This window comes from Ovis aries, chromosome 6 (assembly GCF_016772045.2).
Source record: "Ovis aries strain OAR_USU_Benz2616 breed Rambouillet chromosome 6, ARS-UI_Ramb_v3.0, whole genome shotgun sequence".
Classification (NCBI taxonomy): domain Eukaryota; kingdom Metazoa; phylum Chordata; class Mammalia; order Artiodactyla; family Bovidae; genus Ovis; species Ovis aries.
The window spans coordinates 110743462-110762724 of record NC_056059.1 but is presented as its reverse complement, the minus strand read 5'-3'; the positions used below and the strand labels follow the sequence as shown (position 1 = coordinate 110762724).

At 40.5% G+C, this 19263-nt stretch overlaps 1 long non-coding RNA gene across 1 annotated transcript in view; it reads left to right on the top strand.

Annotated features, from left to right (window-relative positions):
- The window catches only part of LOC132660022 (uncharacterized), a 40351-nt gene extending 24727 nt beyond the window's left edge, over window positions 1–15624 (top strand). The window contains exons 2-3 of the long non-coding RNA XR_009601174.1: window positions 971–1090; window positions 13221–15624. This is a non-coding gene — a long non-coding RNA (uncharacterized LOC132660022). The remainder of the gene's footprint in view (window positions 1–970; window positions 1091–13220) is intronic.
- Window positions 15625–19263: the final 3639 nt, after the last annotated feature.

Here is a 19263-nt window from a genome sequence, read left to right as displayed (position 1 = left end):
TACACATAAAAACTTCACCCACTCACTTTCATAAACTTATATATTCCGGCCTATAGGAAATGCAAATTAAAATAATGAGATAGCATTTACTGCTTATGAAATTAGTATTTTAGTATGTTTAGTACAGAAGATCCACCATAGCCTACTCCCACTTCCATACATGGCTGGTGAAAGGATAAATAGGTATGTCCATTTTGGAAATCATTTTGTCAGTATTACTAATAAGAGCCTTTAAAATTTTGTACCACTTGACCCAGGAGTCTTTTTTTTTTTTTCTGTTTAAGAATTTACCCTAAGGATATTTTATTATTGTAAATATGTATTCAAAGTTTATATTTAATATAAGTATGTTAAATATTGTAATAAATATTATTAAAAGATTATGAGCCAAGATATTTGCTGGAGAACTATTTGCAGTGAAAAAATATGCAATGAAAATGACTTACACCAAACAATTGGGAATACTTGAAGTAAAGCAGGTAACAATCTCTCAATGCAACATATGATGCTTTATCTATGAAGAATTTATAATGGCATAGATATATGATCTGCTAGAATGCTAAATTTAAAAGCAGAATCTGTATTTAGAGTTTTAAAATACCTTTGGGGAAACCATATATAACACAAAGATGAAGAATCCACCTGCAATGCAGGAGAGATGAGGTTCCATCCCTGGATTGGGAAGATACCCTGGAGAAGGGAATGACTACCCACTCCAGTATTCTTGCCTGGAAAATTTCCATGGACAGAGGAGCCTGGCAGGCTATAATCCATGAGGTCACAAAGAGTCGGACACGACTGAGTGACTAACACACATGCACACACACACACACACACACGCGCACACACACACACACACACACACACAACACAAGGAAAAAGCCTTAGGAGGAAATATGAACAAAACGTCAATGCTGACCAGTGGAGTGGTAGGTTACCAGGTGATTATTTCCTATTCTCTCTTTTGCAGATTCCAGAAATGGTTCGCTTGCACTGGCAGCAGCAGGATGGGATGCTGGTTGAGAGTATGATTCCAGAAATAATATTACCTGGGCTCAAATCTTAGAGTCCAGGTTTCATTGTGCACTAGGTGCGTTTCCTCGAGCAAGTCTCAGTTTCCTGTAATTCACCAAGTGTTTACTGAGTGTCTAGTATGTGCCAGGCACGGTTCATCAAACAGGTCAGATTCCCCATGCTTTTGGAGCTTCCATTCTGGTATGTGCCTTCCATTTCACGGAGAGCAGCAACATGTCCAATGGACAGGGTGGTGATGAGCCAGCCCTGGAGAAGTGTCTGAAACGTGTGAGCTCTGGAGAAGTACTAATGATACCCAGTATTTTATATAATAATGCCTTAAATTTTTATATAAAAAAGTCCCATAGTTAGGCTTCCCTTGGTTGCACAGTGGTAAAGAATCTGCTTGCAATATAGGAGACCAGGATTCGATCACTGGGTAGGAAGATCCCCCAGACAAGGAAATGGCTATCCATGCCAGTATTCTTGCCTGGAGAATCCCAAGGTTTAATGGGGCTTTCCTGATGGCTCAGATGGTAAAGAATCTGCCTGCAATGTGGGAGACCTGGGTTCAGTCCCTGGGTCAGGAAGATCCCCTGGAAAATGGAGTGGCAACCCACTCTAGTACTCTTGCCTGGAGAACCCCATGGTCAGAGGAGCCTGACCAGTGACAGTCCATGGGGTCTCAGAGAGTCAGACAGAACTGAGCAACTAACACAGTTATAGAGTTCTGCAGTTCCTCATTTCACTATCAGATTTATTTTAAACCTACTATCTGAAAGGATGCATTCAACCTGGTATTTAGTTGACCACTTATTTTGGTCATTTGAGAGCAATACTGATTATCCACCCAATCAGTACATTTGTGTTCTATATTTACCACAGACCATGGCTGTGGCAAAAGGAAACCCAGTTTTCTGAATGCTTTCTAAGAATTTCTGCTTCCTCATACTCATCTCAGTGAAAAAATTATTTATTATCTTTTTCAGTTCAGTTCAGTCACTCAGTTGTGTCCGACTCTTTGCGACCTAATGAACCCTAGCACGCCAGGCCTCCCTGTCCATCACGAACTCCCAGAGTCCACCCAAACTCATATCCATTGAGTCAGTGATGCTATCTAAAAACTTCATCCTCTTTTGTCCCCTTCTCCTCCTGCCCTCAATCTGTCCCAACATCAGAGTCTTTTCCAATGAGTCAGCTCTTCGCATCAGGTGGCCAAAACAGTGGAGTTTCAGCTTTAACATCACTCCTTTCAATGAACATCCAGGACCGATTTCCCTTAGGATGGACTGGTTGGATCTCCTTGCAGTCCAAGGGACTCTCAAGAGTCTTCTCCAACACCACAGTTCAAAAGCATCAATTCTTCTGCATTCAGCCCTCTTTATAGTCCAACTCTCACATCCATACATGACCACTGGACAAACCATAGCCTTGACTAGATGGATCTTTGTTGACAAAATAAGGTCTCTGCTTTTTAATATGCTATCTAGGTTGGTCATAACTTTCCTTCCAAGGAGTAAGCGTCTTTTAATTTCATGGCTGCAATCACCATCTGCAGTGATTTTGGAGCCCAGAAAAATAAAGTCAACCACTGTTTCCACTGTTTCCCATCTATTTCCCATGAAGTGATGGGACCGGATGCCATGATTTTAGTTTTCTGAATGTTGAACTTTAAGTCAACTTTTTCCCTCTCCTCTTTCACTTTTATCAAGAGGCTCTTTAGTTCTTTTTCACTTTCTGCCATAAGGGTGGTATCATCTGCATATCTGAGGTTATTGATATTTCTCCCGGCGATCTTGATTCCAGCCCAGTGTTTCTCATGATGTACTCTGCATAGAAGTTAAATAAGCAGGGCGACAATATACAGTCTTGATGTATTCCTTTCCTGATTTGGAACCAGTGTGCTGTTCCATGTCCAGTTCTAACTGTTGCTTCCTGACCTGCACACAGATTTCTCAAGAGGCAGGTCAGGTGGTCTGGTATTCCCATCTTTTTCAGAATTTTCCACAGTTTATTGTGATCCACACAGTCAAAAGTTTTGGCATAGTCAATAAAGCAGAAATAGATGTTTTTCTGGAACTCTCTTGCTTTTTCCCTGATCCAGCAGATGTTGGCAATTTGATCTCTGGTTCCTCTGGCTTTTCTAAAACCAGCTTGAACACCTGGAAGTTCATGGTTCACGTATTGCTAAAGCCTGGATTGGATAATTTTGAGCATTACTTTACTAGCATGTGAGATGAGTACAATTGCCCGGTAGTTTGAACATTCTTTGGCATTGGCTTTCTTAGGGATTGGAATGAAAACTGACCTTTTCCAGTCCTGTGGCCACTGCTGAGTTTTCCAAATTTGCTGGCATATTGAGTGCAGCACTTTCACAGCATCATCTTTCAGGATTTAAAATAGCTCTACTGGAATTCCATCACCTGCACTAGCTTTGTTTGTAGTGATACTTCCTAAGGCCCACTTGACTTCACATCCCAGGATGTCTGGCTCTAGGTGAGTGATCACACCATCGTGATTATCTGGGTCATGAAGATCTTGTTTGTACACTTCTTCTGTGTATTCTTGCCACCTCTTCTTAATATCTTCTGCTTCTGTTAGGTCCATACCATTTCTGTCCTTTATCAAGCCCATCTTTGCATGAAATATTCCCTTGGTATCTCTAATTTTCTTGAACAGATCTCTAGTCTTTCCCATTTTGTTGATTTCCTCTATTTCTTTGCATTGATCTCTGAGGAAGGCTTTCTTATCTCTCCTTGCTATTCTTTTGGAATTCTGCATTCAGATGCTTATATCTTTCCTTTTCTCCTTTGCTTTTTGCTTCTCTTCTTTTCACAACTATTTGTAAGGCCTCCTCACACAGCCATTTTTCTTTTCCCCATTTCTTTTTCTCAGGGATGGTATTGATCCCTGTCTCTTATACAATGTCACGAACCTCCATCCATAGTTCATCAGGCACTCTGTCTATCAGATCTAGTCCCTTAAATCTATTTCTCACTTCTACTGTATAATCATAAGCGATTTGATTTAGGTCATACCTGAATGGTCCAGAAGTTTTCCCCACTTTCTTCAACTTAAGTCTGAGTTTGGCAATAAGGAGTTCATGATCTGAGCCACAGTCAGCTCCTGGTCTTGTTTTTTTTGACTGTATAGAGCTTCTCCATCTTTGGCTGCAAAGAATATAATCAATCTGATTTCGGTGTTGACCATCTGGTAATGTCCATGTGTAGAGTCTTCTCTTGTGTTGTTGGAAGAGAGTGTTTGCTATGACTAGTGCATTCTCTTGGCAAAATTCTGTTAGCCTTTGCCCTGCTTCATTCTGTACTCCAAGGCCAAATTTGCCTATTAATTCAGGTATTTCTTGACTTCTTACTTTTGCATTCCTGTCCCCTATAATGAAAAGGACATCTTTTTTGGTATTAGCTCTCAAAGGTCTTGTAGGTCTTCATAGAACTGTTCAACTTCAGCTTCTTCAGCATTACTGGTTGGGGCATAGACTTTGGTTACTGTGATATTGAGTGATTTGCCTTGGAAATGAACAGAGACCATTCTGTTGTTTTTGAGATTGCATTCAAGTACTGCATTTTGGACTCTTTTGTTGACTGTGATGGCTATTCCATTTCTTCTAAGGGATTCTTGCCCACAGTAGTAGATATAATGGTCATCTGAGTTAAATTCACCCATTCCAGTCCATCTTAGTTTGCTGATTCCTATAATGTTGACGTTCACTCTTGACTACTTCCGATTTGCCTTGATTCAAGGACCTAACATTCCAGGTTCCTATACAATATTGCTCTTTACAGCATCGGACCTTGCTTCTATCACAGTCATATCCACAACTGAGTGCTGTTTTTGCTTTGGCTCCATCCCTTCATTCTTTCTGGAGTTATTTTCCCACTGATCTCCAGTAGCATATTGGGCACCTACCGACCTGGGGAGTTCATTTTTCAGTGTCCTATCTTTTTGCCTTTTCATACTGTTTATGGGGTTCTCAAGGCAAGAATATTGAAGTATTCTTGAAGTAAAAAAATTTGTCTTTTTATTAATGTAACATTATATTTTACCGTTTTCAACCAATGATGCAATTACTGCTTTGGTGCTTTCAAAACCAGTTTTTTAGTTTTCTAATGCTGTATCAAAAACTGGATGGCTTAAACAACAGAAAGTTAGACTCTCACAGTTCTGTAGATTAAAAAATCAAGATTTCAGCAGGACTACACTCCTGCCAGAGGTCATAAGCGAGGGCAATTCTTTGCTTCTTCCAGCTTCTGGAGGCTCCCGGGATGTGGAAGCTGAAGTCCGACCTCGCTGCTCTTTTTTCTTTTCCCTATGTGTCTCTCCATCCGCCCTCCCCACCCCCCACCCCGCCCCTCCACCTCCCCCCCCCCACCCTCCCGCCCGCCCCAGTTTTCATAAGGATACAAGGTAATGGATTTAGTTGTTGTTGTTGTTCAGTTGCTAAGTTGTGTCTGAGTCTTTGTGATCCCATGGATTGCAACACACCAGGCTCCCCTCACTTTCACTATTTCCCGGAGTTTGCTCAAACTCATATCCATTGAGTTGGTGATGCTATCTAATCATTTCATCCTCTGATGCCTCTTTCTCCTTTTACCTTCAATCTTTCCCAGCATCAGGGTCTTTTCTAGTGAGTCGCCTCTTCTCATCAGGTGGCCAAAATATTGGAGCTTCAGCTTCTACATCAGTCCTTGAAATGAATACTTAGAGTTAATTTCCTTTAGAATTGACTGGTTTGATCTTTTTACAGTCCAAGGAACTCTAAAGTGTCTTCAACAGCACCAGAATTCAGAAACAACAATTCTTTGGCGCTCAGCCTTCTTTATGGTTCAACTCTCACACTTGTGCATGACTACTGGAAAAATCACTCTAAACCAGAATGGTTTCATCTGTGGTCCTTAACTAATTGCATTTTCAAAGAGAACACATTGTGAGATTCTAAGTGAACATGAATTTTTTGGAGGGACAGTATTCAACCCACTGCAAATAGCAATAATAATATAAACCTCACCCTTGTAATTTTTAAGTTCTTAATGTAGATGATAAATAGAATAATAGTTTATTTAAATGTATGCTATTCACTGCCTTCTTATAAAAGGTGGATGAGACCCAGATTTTTCAGTAGTGTGATTCTGAGGAACATGAGTCAGAAACTGTTAAGAAACAGTGTAATCTAAGATGCCTAAGGCTCTGATTTTATAAGGCTTTGGGAAGATTCATATGCCTCCACAGAGACTGAGATATGCAAATATTAAGTGTTGCATCTAAGATAAATTTGCTGGAAAAGTAGGAAATTAGGGCCTGAACATTTGGACAGAGACTTTGTTCTTCTTTGCCATTTCTCTCAGTGATGTAGGAATTCTGATAATCCATTATTTACACTAAGCTGTTCATATGCCAACCTAGTTGAACGTTCCTCCTCATGATTCTTCTGTTGGTAATGGGAATTGTTTTCCCAGTAATTGGAAACTTCAAATTCTGATACCACAGTTGAGACAAATTCCAAAAGCACTTACTGTAAATTGACCATGCAGGAGTTAGTTTCTGGTGGGTGTGCATTTTGCAGCGTTTTACAGTTGTATGAGTTAGCTGTAATAAGGGAAGTCTTTGGACCACAGTTGTCTTTGCTCTAGTGAGACCAAACTGCAGCATCAAGATCTATCCAGGGCAATGGCAGAAAATGAAGGTCAGCATTTAGTTATTCATTCATTCAAAGAAGTATTTATTGAACACCTACTATGTGCCACGCCCTAAGCTACATGTTGGGGAATACCACAGTGACCAAAACAGTGATCTATACAGGGCAATGGCAGTGAACCCCCCTAGAGAGATCCCAGTCTTTGGGGGCAGGTCAAGAAGTAAACAGGAATTCTGACTATAGAGGAGGTGGTTGGATGGGGAAGGGGTCTAAGACACAAGCATGCCAAGACCACAGTATTGAAGAGGAGCATCTGATTTAATCCAAGTGGATTGGTGGTGCCGGTTGGTATCATAAAATGCTTTCTGGTAAAAGTTCTCAGCTAAGCAGAGATCTGTGGAGCCAGCAGACTCAATTATAATTACTCAATATATCTTTTTTGGAAGAAAAGTTAAAAGAATGTGTTCACAGCCTCCCAAGCTTTAGAGAGGAGTGTTATTTCCACTTTTCTCTCTGTAACTACAGTTTGAATCAACAGGGAAATGCATTGGCCTTTGTACAAGAATCAGAAATTTAGGGAATTATTCAGAATTCAGTTAATACAGTGCAAATGAATTGACACTGGGAAATATTCTGTAACGTATTGTGTAGAAGAAAACCTGCCACAGTCATCTTCATGTAGTAGATATTCAATTGATACTAGTTAATAGCAATGATGAAAATTTATTCAGGGTAGTTAAAAGTCTAGCTGTTTTATGAATCTGAAGTTTTATTCTCAAAGTTAAAATAACTGAAGGTCTATGTATGAGATAGTTTATAGTGAAGCTAATGTCATCTAAGTATTTTTGAATTGTTTATATATGTGTGTACTTAGAATTTTTTTAAAAATAAGAATTGTAGTGAAAAGTGGATTGTTGAAAAATTAACTTTAAAAAAATTTATGTGACATATAAATATAAATTTAAAATACAGATAGTGTGAAAAGAAATGATATGAGAGTTTCCCAAATCTTTATCAATGAAAATCCCCTGGTTGTCCAGTGGTTAGAACTCTGGGCTTTCACTGCCAAAGGCACAGGTTCAATCCATGATTGGGAAATAAGATCCTGTAAGCCTTGGCACAATCAAAAAAAAAAAAAAAAAAAAAAAAAAAAAAAAGAAAAGAAAAGAAAAGAAAGAAAAAAGAAAAAAAAGCTTTGTCAAATGGTGACATATTTACTTCTAAAGTGTTTTTTAAGAAATAAGCCATCATAGATAGAGATGTACACCCTGTATGTTGCTCTTCCATCCTGTTTCCTTTCCTTATTAATCAGAGATTAACAGCTAAATCCCTCTAGAATATTACTTTGAACTGGGTGTTTGTTATTACCTAGTTACCTACCTGCCTGTCTTTACAGAGGCTCCCTTCCTTCCTTAGAACAGATTAGTTTAGATTTTTAATTTTGAAGAGGTTTTTTTTTGTTGTTGTTGCTTATTTTTTGACTTTTCTTTTAAATAGTATTGGCTCCTGTTTCACAGATGCAATACCTTTGACTTCTTCAGGAATGTTTTTTCCTTTGATTTATTTGGCTTCCCACATTTTATCTATTTCCTTGTTTCTTTCTAAGAAATAATTGTATTGGTCTGCTTATTATACTAGAAGTGATTGTTAAAAAAAAAAAGATGATTCTTTTCTGTCCATTTACATCAAAAAGTTAGGCACTTAAAAGCTTATCGGAAGTCCAGCACATGAGGTCAAGCCTTAGTGAGTGGTGAACTTCATTCTCAGGCAATTGAACAAATAATCAGCTATTTCCTTGCAGAATTTCTAATTGTCTAGCAATTGTAGGTCTTTTTAGTTGGGCTTATCTGTCTCCTGAGGAGTTTCTGTATGCTCCAATCTCTTGCCTGTGGGTATAAGCCTGACTGACAGGAGTTGAGGACAAAAAGGATTTTGGACTCTCAGTTCAGCAGTTTTAGCTTTGCCTTCTTCCCTCGGCTTTACCTGGCGCCCCAGAGCCCAGGGTCTCCTGGTTCAGTGTTCTCAATGGTAAACTTAAAGTCTTCTGTGGCCACGGGATGGGTGAAGACGGAAGAGTAATTATGTCATTTTGGCTACAGGAATGCCCTAGGAGTCTAGCTGCTTCTTTCATGTACATACACCTCTAATCAGTCCTCCTAGTCTTTGATCCAGTATATCTCCAACTCTAGAGGTACAGTCATTTCTAATTCCTGTCTTCTGTTCCACTAGGGGTTGGCCAGGAATTAGAGCTAGGTTTAGGCTTAGATTTAAATGAGAGAACTATATTTATCCTCTCTCTCTCCATCTCTATTAATCCCACCTCACCTAATGATTTGACAGTTGCCTTCTCCTTGCTCCCAGGCCCATGTACAGATCCCTAGATCTCACCCAAGCATTTTAGGAATCCTGTTCCACATATATTATTAGTGGGAGTGTTGTAGATCCAGTCTCCTGGTCAGCATGTTGCTTGACTCCATTCCTACTTGAGAGGTGATGACTGTGACTTCTGTGCTTGCTCAGACCCAAACTGGCTCAAATCCAGAGCTTTAAGTGGAGGAGGACAACAGCCATTTCCTCCCCTTTTCATAAGTGGGAAAACCTGATGTATCCATCTTCTGGCTTTGGGTAGTCAGCCTTGTCCTGGCTCCCCATCTTGGGGGCTGGTTTGGTTTATTTTGCAGAAGCAGAATCTTCAGCCCCGCTCCAGAATCAGAGCCCAGGAGGCTCAAACTGCAGGCCTTCCCACACATCTGTGTCTTTATTCCACCCATCATCCAAGAAAGATACTATCTCCCCCTTTATTCCTGGCTATATATATATATATATATACATATACATTTGTGTGTGTATATATATACACACACACAATTATACACCTTTTTTTTATGTATCAGTCAGTCACTTCAGTTGCTCAGTCATGTCTGACTCTACAATCCCATGGACTGCAGCACACCAGACCTCCCTGTCCATCACCAACTCCCGGAGCTTACTCAAACTCATGTCCGTTGAGTCGGTGATGCCATCCAACCATCTCACCCTCTGTCGTCCCCTTCTCCTCCTGCCCTCAATTTTTCCCAGCATCAGGGTCTTTTCAAATGAGTCAGCCCTTTTCATCAGGTGGCCAAAGGTTTGGAGTTTCAGCTTTAACATCAGTCCTTCCAATGAACACTCAGGACTGGTCTCCTTTAGGATGGATCGGTCGGATCTCCTTGCAGTCCAACGGACTCTCAAGAGTCTTCTCCAACACCACGGTTCAAAAGCATCGATTCTTTGGCACTCACCTTTCTTTATAGTCCAACTTTCACATCCATACATGAATACTGGAAAACCATAGCCTTGACTAGATGGACCTATGTTGGCAAAGTAACGTCTCTGCTTTTTAATATGCTGTCTAGGTTGGTAATAACTTTTCTTCCAAGGAGAAAGTGTCTTTTAATTTTATGGCTAAAATCACCACCTGCAGTGATTTTGGAGCCCAGAAAAATAAAGTCTATCACTGTTTGCATTGTTTCCCCATCTATTTGCCATGAAGTGATGGGACCAGATGCCATGATCTTAGGTTTCTGAATGTTGAGATTTAAGCCAACTTTTTCACTCTCTTCTTTCACTTTCATCAAGAGGCTCTTTAGTTCCTCTTTACTTTCAGCCATAAGGGTGGTGTCATCTCAGGTTATTGATATTTCTCCCAGCAATCTGATCCCAGCTTGTGCTTCATCCAGTACAGCATTTCTCATGATGTACTCTGCATATAAGCTAAATAAGCAGGGTGACAATATACAGCCTTGACATACTCCTTTCCTTATTTGGAACCAGATATTATTCCATGTCTAGTTTTAACTGTTGCTTCTTGACCTGAATACAGATTTTTCAGGAGGCAGGTCAGATGTTCTGGTATTCTCAACTCTTTAAGAATTTTCCAGTTTGTTGTGATCCACACAGTCAAAGGCTTTGGCACAGTCAATAAAGCAGAAGTAGATGTTTTTCTGGAACTCTTTTCCTTTTTCTATGATCCAGTGGATGTTGGCAATTTGATTTCTAGTTCCTCTGCCTTTTCTAAATCCAGCCTGAACATCTGGAAGTTCACGGTTCATGTATCGCTGAAGCCAGGCTTGGAGAATTTTGAGAATTACTTTGCTGGCTTGTGAGATGAGTGGAATTGTGCAATAGTGTGAGCATTCTTTGGCATTGCCTTTCTTTGGGATTGGAATGAAAACAGACCTTTTCCAGTCCTGTGGCCACTGCTGAGTTTTCCAAATTTGCTGGCATATTGAGTGTAGCACTTTCACAGCATCATCTTTCAGGATTTGAAACAGCTCAACTGGAGTTCCATCACCTCCACTAGCTTTGTTCATAGTGATGCTTTCTAAGGCCCACTTGACTTCACATTCCAGGATGTCTGGCTCTAGATGAGTGATCACACCATCGTGATTAGCTGGATCATGAAGATCTTTTTTGTATAGTTCTTCTGTGTATTCTTGCCACCTCTTCTTAATATCTTCTGCTTCTGTTAGGTCCATACCATTTCTGTCCTTTATCAAGCCCATCTTTGCATGAAATGCTCCCTTGGTATCTCTAATTTTCTTGAAGAGATCTCTAGTCTTTCCCATTCTATTGTTTTCCTTGTTTTCTTTGCACTGATGACTGAGGAAAGCTTTCTTATCTCTCCTTGCTATTCTTTGGAATTCTGCATTCAGATGCTTATCTTTCCTTTTCTCCTTTGCTTTTTGCTTCTCGTCTTTTCACAGCTATTTGTAAGGCCTCCTCAGACAGCCATTTTTCTTTTTCCCATTTCTTTTTCTTGGGGATGGTATTGATCCCTGTCTCTTGTACAATGTCACGAACCTTCATCCATAGTTCATCAGGCACTCTGTCTATCAGATCTAGTCCCTTAAATCTATTTCTCATTTCTACTGTATAATCATAAGTGATTTGATTTAGGTCATACCTGAATGGTCCAGAAGTTTTCCCCACTTTCTTCAACTTAAGTCTGAGTTTGGTAATAAGGAGTTCATGATCTGAGCCACAGTCAGCTCCTGGTCTTGTTCTTGCTGACTGTATAGAGCTTCTCCATCTTTGGCTGCAAAGAATATAATCAATCTGATTTCAGTGTTGACCATCTGGTAATGTCCATGTGTAGAGTCTTCTCTTGTGTTGTTGGAAGAGAGTGTTTGCTATGACCAGTGCATTCTCTTGGCAAAACTCTGTTAGCCTTTGCCCTGCTTCGTTCTGTACTCCAATGCCAAATTTGCCTATTAATTCATGTATTTCTTGACTTCTTACTTTTGCATTCCAGTCCCCTATAATGAAAAGGACATCTTTTTTGGGTGTTAGTTTAGAAGGTCTTATAGGGCTTCATAGAACCATTGAACTTCAACTTCTTCAACCTTACTTATTGGGGCATAGACTTGGATTACTGTGATACTGAATGGTTTGCCTTGGAAATAAACAAAGATCATTCTGTCATTCTTCAGACTGCATCCACGCACTGCATTTTGGACTCTTTTGTTGTCTATGATGGCTACTCCATTTCTTCTAAGGGATTCTTGCCCACAGCAGTAGATATAATGGTCATCTGAGTTAAATTCACCTATTCGAGTCCATTTTAGTTTGCTGATTCCTAGAATGTTATTGTTCACTCTTGCATTCTTATGTGAATACATATATATATATATATATATATATATATATATAACCACTCCCAGGTGGCTCAGATGGTACAGAATCTGCCTGCAATGCAGAAGACCCAGGTTCGATCCCTCGGTTGGAAACATCCCCTGGAGAAAGACAACCCACTCCAGTGTTCTTGCCTGTATAATTCCATGAGTAGAGGAATCTGGGGGGTTGCAGTCCATGAGGTGGCAGAGTCTGACATGACTGAGTGACTAACATATATGTATATGTTAGTTTATTTGTTCCATGTATGTATATATTCATTGACTGTAGCCCAGTCTCCTCTGTCCAGGGGACTCTCCAGGCAAGAATACTGTAGTAGGTTGCCATTTCTTCCTCCAGAGGTTTTTTCTGACCCAGAGATTGAACCCACATCTGCTGTGGCTCCTGCATTGCAGGCAGATTCTTGGCCACCTGTATATCGATATATATAACATATAATATATTCATAATATAATTTATTATTTATTTATTTATTCATTGAATTTATTTTTTCCCTATCACTTTTCTTTTTGTGGATCAGAGGAACAAACTCTATATTCAATATGCCATTTTCATAGAAAGTCTAAATATCGATTCTTTAAAAATCAACCAGATGGCAGCAAACAACAAAAGCCAACCATCAAATGAAAGTCCATGCTTTTTCACCTGGTGAAAAGGGTAAGAAATGGTCAAGTCCAATTCGGATAAATTAACCAAGACACTGGGTTCTGTGATACCCCCCTCCTAAATGCCCCTCACATATCTTATTTATTTTATGTTTATGTAACCATGTCACCTCCTTAGGACATTCTAAGACTTTTCTCACACTGGCCCTGTTTTTATTTATTTCCCAAACATAAAAGATAAACTTCTAAAAGTCTGGAATTTCTCTCTGTTTCAGACAGATTCTCCAAATTTCCAACACAAACAGAATAGTGTTTTCCTGCCTCTGGAGTCCTTGAGCAATGTTTGGCTGAGAGACCCACGAGAGAAGTGTTACAAGTGTGATCTCAGCAGGCTGGGTGCCTAGGACTGCCTCCTTCCTGCACCAGCTCTCCAGCCTGGGCCCGCGGCCAAGAGCCCTGGAGTTCACCAGAAAGACAAACACTGAGATGCTCCCCAAACACTTGGACTTTAATTTGCTTCCTGAAATGCCAGGTTATTTTCTTTTTCTGGCAGAAATGGTTGCACCTTCTCCAACCTCACAGTCCTGCTCCTGGTAGCAGTTTTCCCGGAATCTCACCAGTTCAACTTCATACATATACATATATATATCGGAGGAGGCAATGGCACCCCACTCCAGTACTCTTGCCTGGAAAATCCCATGGACGGAGGAGTGTGGAAGGCTGCAGTCCATGAGGTCGTTGAGGGTCAGACACAACTGAGCAACTTCACTTTCACTTTTCACTTTCATGCATTGGAGAAGGAAATGGCAACCCACTCCAGTGCTCTTGCCTGGAGAATCCCAGGGATGGGGGAGCCTGGTGGGCTGCCATCTATGGGGTCACACAGAGTTGGACACGACTGAAGTGACTTAGCAGCAGCAGCAGCAGCAGCAGCTATATGTGTTTGTATATGTGTTGTAATCTATATATGTGTGTATAGACATACATTGCTGTATATATGCAAACTGTATATTCTGTATGTTCTGTGTATAAATATACTGGTATTATAATATGTTGCAGGTTATGTATTGTATCGATATATATTGTACATGTTCCCTCTCAGTCATGTCTGACTCTTTGCAACCCTGTGAACTGTAGCCCATGAGACTCCTCTGTGCATGGGACTTCCCAGGCAAGAATACTGGGGTGCGTTGAAACACGAGATGGATGATGGCAGTTCTCTGCTGAAACTCTGCTGTGGCTACGTATGTCACTTAAGAAAAGAAGAAATCCTACCGTGGCTAATATGGCTCTCTATAATTGGCCCAGTCTTAACTCTCTTCCCCCTTTCCCCTCCCCTCTTTATACCTAACTTTGTGGCCTTCCTTACTGTTCCTGGACAGATTGGGCTTTGCTCCACATTAGGGTGCTGTCTCTGTCTGTCCCCCCACCTGTGTTGCTTCCTCTCCTCCACCCCATATCCACACAATTGCCCACTCCCTCACCTGCTTCATTTCACGTGAAATCCCTGCTCACATGCCACTTTCTCAATAAGGTCAACTTTGACAAATTTGTCTAATACTGCCTTCTAAACTCTCTTGCCCCATATTTCCAAGATTTTTAACCCAATTCTGTTTTCTTTTCCCCATGGCATTTACCAGCTTCTAATATACTATATTATTTAGCAGAGTGCATCAGGTGAAATGCTGGGCTGGGTGACTCACAAGCCAGAATCAACATTGCCAGAAAAAATATCAACAACCTCAGATAAGCAGATGATACCACTTTAATGGCAGAAAGTAAAGAGGAACGAAAGAGCCTCCTGATGAAGGTGAAAGAGGAGAGTGAAAAAGCTAGTTTTAAATTCGGCATTCAAAAAACAAAAATCATGGCATCTGCTCTCATCACTTCATAGCAAATAGATGGGCAAAAAGTGGAAATAATGATAGATTTCATTTTCTTGGGCTCCAAAATCACTTTGGACAGTGACTGCAGTCACAAAATATAAATTCTTGCTCCTTTTAAGAAAGGCTATGACAAACCTAGACAGCGTATTAAAAAGCGTAGACATTACGTTACTGACAAAGATCCTACTAGTCAAAGCTGTGGTTTTCCAGTAGTCATGTGTGAATGTGGGAGTTGACCATAAAGAAAGCTGAGCACTGAAGAATTAATGGTTTTGAGCTGTGGTGATGGAGAAGACTCTTAAGAGTCCCTTGGACTGCAAGGAGATTCAACGAGTCCATCCTAAAGGAAATAAGTCCTGAATATTCATTGGAAGGACTGATGCTGAAGCTGAAACTCCAATGCGCTGGCCACCTGATGCAAAGAACTGACTCATTAGTAAAGACCCTGATGCTGGGAAAGATTGAAGGCAGGGGGAGAAGGGGATGACAGAGGATGAGATGGTAGGATAGCATCACCGACTTGATGGACATGAGTTTGGGTAAGCTCTGGGAATTGGTGATGGACAGGAAAGCCAGGTGTGCTGCAGTCCAAGGGGTTGCAAAGAGTCAGATATGACTTAGCCACTGAACAGCAACAATATACTACATTATTTATTTTCTCTGCTTCCTGTCCATTGTCTCTCCGTGTCTCAGTTCCCAACTATGTTTTGTTGACTTTTGTTTCCTAGTGTCTTGAGCAGTGCTGCGAACTTAGTAGGCACTGAATAAATATTACATGAATGAATGAGCAAAACTGTCTTTTGTATTTCAAGACTATGTTCTTGATAACTAAATTATATTCTGAAAGAGTCAGAGGTGTTTTTCAAAAAACAGTGAGCAAAATGAGCAAGTCTTCTACTAGTTTGGGAGTTCCCTGAGAGACCTGGGGTTGTCTCATAATCGCGTATGCATGCCTGATGCAGGTACTCTGTGGCTGCTTGCAGAAGTAATGTGTATCCTAAAGCACTGATTCTGACACTTGGTAGCTCTGTTACCTTTCAAGTCTTAATACTTCCCTCCTGTTTTGGCCCATTGTGACCACAGTTACTTTTTTTAGCCAAAGAAAAAAGCCCTTTATCTCTTGGCTGAGGTTCAGACCCAGCTGCTTTCAAACTGGGCAATAGAGAGGAGCTTCAGAGGAAAGAACAACGGTCACTTTCTTTCTGCAGGATTCCTCCCAGGCTGTTTAAGCCTCTGTCCATGGCCCTCATTTTAAACCTTTTTGCTTTCTTTGCTCTATAGGATTCTGACAGCCCAGACAGGTGAGTCTGGCTGGCAAATCTAAGAGTGGAAAAGTCCTGGGGAATCCTTCGCTCAGGTCATCCTGAAATATCAGGGCCTTTTTTTTTTTTTTTTTTTTTTTTTTGCATTTTATATCCTAGATACTCCAGTTCAGTTCAGTTCAGTTCAGTCACTCAGTTGTGTCCGACTCTTTGCGACGCCATGAATTGCAGCACACCAGGCCTCCCTGTCCATCACCAACTCCTGGAGGTCACACAAACTCATGTCCATCAAGTCCATGATGCTATCTAGCCATCTCATCCCCTGTCGTCCCCTTCTCTTCTTGCCCTCAATCCCTCCCAGCGTCAGAGTCTTTTCCAATGAGTCAACTCTTCGCATGAGGTGGCCAAAGTACTGGAGCTTCAGCTTTAGCATCATTCCTTCCAAAGAAATCCCAGGGCTGATCTCCTTCAGAATGCACTGGTTGGATCTCCTTGCAGTCCAAGGGACTCTCAAGAGTCTTCTCCAACACCACAGTTCAAAAGCATCAATTCTTTGGCACTCAGCCTTCTTCACAGTCCAACTCTCACATCCATACATGACCACAGGAAAAACCATAGCCTTGATTAGATGGACCTTAGTCGGCAAAGCAATGTCTCTGCTTTTGAATATGCTATCTAGGTTGGTCATAACTTTTCTTCCAAGGAGTAAGCATCTTTTAATTTCATGGCTGCAGTGACCATCTGCAGTGATTTGGATACTCCAGAGCCCAGTTACTGGGGCAAGATCAAAGAAAATAGCAATTTGATACTTACAAAACAGCAGTTCTATAGCCACAAATGTCTCTATGGCAAGATAAGTCTGAAAACAAAGCCTTGATAACTCCTAATGCTATTGCATCCTAACTTCCAACATTAGGGTTATTCATGTCAACACATGCTGAGTGTCAGAAAATTGCAGGTACCAGCTCTGCCACTTAGGAATTATGTCATCTTAGGCAAGTCACTTAGCTTTATGAATTTCATTATATTATCTGTAAAATAGAAATATCAAATTCACAACCTCAGGAAAAACACAAGATACTATGTTACTTTTGTGAAATGTTTTCTGATTTCTTTAACAGTTAATCTCTATATATGTGATAAAATCTCATAGCTACACACACACACACACACACACACAGAATGCATGTAAAAACGGGTGAAATCTGAATAAGTTCTGTAGTTGCAACTGATCAATGTCAATTTCTTGGTTTTGATGATGAATGTAAGATACATGGGGGCTTCTCTGGTGGCTCAGCCTGTAAAATGTCTGCCTGCAATGCAGGAGACTGGGGCGCTATCCCTTGGTGGAGAAGATCCCCTGGAGGAGGAAATGGCTACCACTCCAGTATTCTTGCTTAGATAATCCCATGGACAGAGGAGCTGGATGACTATAGTCCATGGTATTGCAAGAGTCAGAAACTACTTAGTGACTAAAGCAAACTAATATGACATACATGGAAGATATCAACACTGGAGGAAGCTGGACATAGGGTACAGAGATTTCTGCATTATTTGGCAATATCTTGCCAATCTAAAGTTATTTCAAAGTATGCTTTTAAGAAACCTAATTTATGCTGCTTTTTTTTGCTCTTGAAACACATTCTGAATGCTTCTAAGAGAACATGTCACGCTTTGAACTGTTGGCTCTGACACTCAAGGACTCTGAGCTCCTTCAGTGCACAGCTGCTTTATTATCTGTTCTTATTCACTTAGACTAGCAGAGTTCTTGGTACAGGTTGGTGTTCAGAATTTTTTATAGATTTTTGAAACTTAGAATATCAAAATAAGCAACTTCTCAGAGCTCAGTTGGTAAAGAATCTGCCTGCAATGCAGGAGAGCCTGGTTTAATTCCTGGGTGGGGAACACTGCTGGAGTGGTTAGCCTTAACCACTCCAGTATTCTTGGGCTTCCTTTGTAGCTCAGCTGGTAAAGAAACCGCCTGCAATGTGGGAGACCTGTGTTCGATCCCTGGGTTGGAAAGATTCCCTGGAGAAGGGAAAGGCTACCCACTCCAGTATTCTGGCCTAGAAAATTCCATGGACTGTATAATCCATGAGGTCACAAAGAGTTGGACATGACTAACCAGCTTTCGCTTTGAGATACTTTGGTGCTGAAAAATTCCTGAAAATATTTAAAGAAAATTAGCTTTTATTGATAGCCAGTCACTTAATGTAAAGTTCTTCTAGTTAATCCCTAAAGCAATCTTATGAGGTATAAACTACAATTCCCATTTTATAGTTGAGGAAACTGAGCCCCGAAAGCTAAATCTACCTCCAAATATCAGTGGGTTAGTGGTAATGGTGGTAGATTTGAATCCTAACTCTGTCTGGCTCCAAAGTCCATTTTCTTTCATTTATTCATTCATTTTTCAAAAATGTTTATGAAACATCCAGTGTTTGTCAAGGTCTATTCTCAGACCTTAGAGTATAGTCATGAGCAAATTGAAAATCTGCTACCTGGTCTTATGTTTAGATCTTTAATCCATTTGAGTTTGTTTTTGTGTATGGTGTTAGAAAGTGTTCTAGTTTCATTCTTTTACAAGTGGTTGACAGTTTTCTCAGCACCACTTGTTAAAGAGACTGTTTTTTCTCCATTGTATATTCTTGCCTCCTTTGTCAAAGATAAGGTGTCCATAGGTGCATGAATTTATCTCTGGGCTTTCTATTTTGTTCCATTGATCTATATTTCTGACTTTGTGCCAGTCCCATACTGTCTTGATGACTGTGGCTTTGTAGTAGAGGAACATTTCATGCAAAGAAGGGCTCAATAAAGGATGGAAATGGTATGGACCTAACAGAAGCAGAAGATATTAAGAAGAGGTGGCAAGAATACATGGAAGAACTGTACAAAAAGATCTTCATGACCCAGATAATCATGATGATGTGATCACTAACCTAGAGCCAGACATCTTGGGATGTGAAATCAAGTGGGCCTTAGAAAGCATCACTATGAACAAAGCTAGTGGAGGTGATGGAATTCCAGTTGAGCTATTTCAAATCCTGAAAGATGATGCTGTGAAAGTGCTGCACTCAATATGCCAGCAAATTTGGAAAACTCAGCAGTGGCCACAGGACTGGAAAAGGTCAGTTTTCATTCCAATTCCAAAGAAAGGCAATGCCAAAGAATGC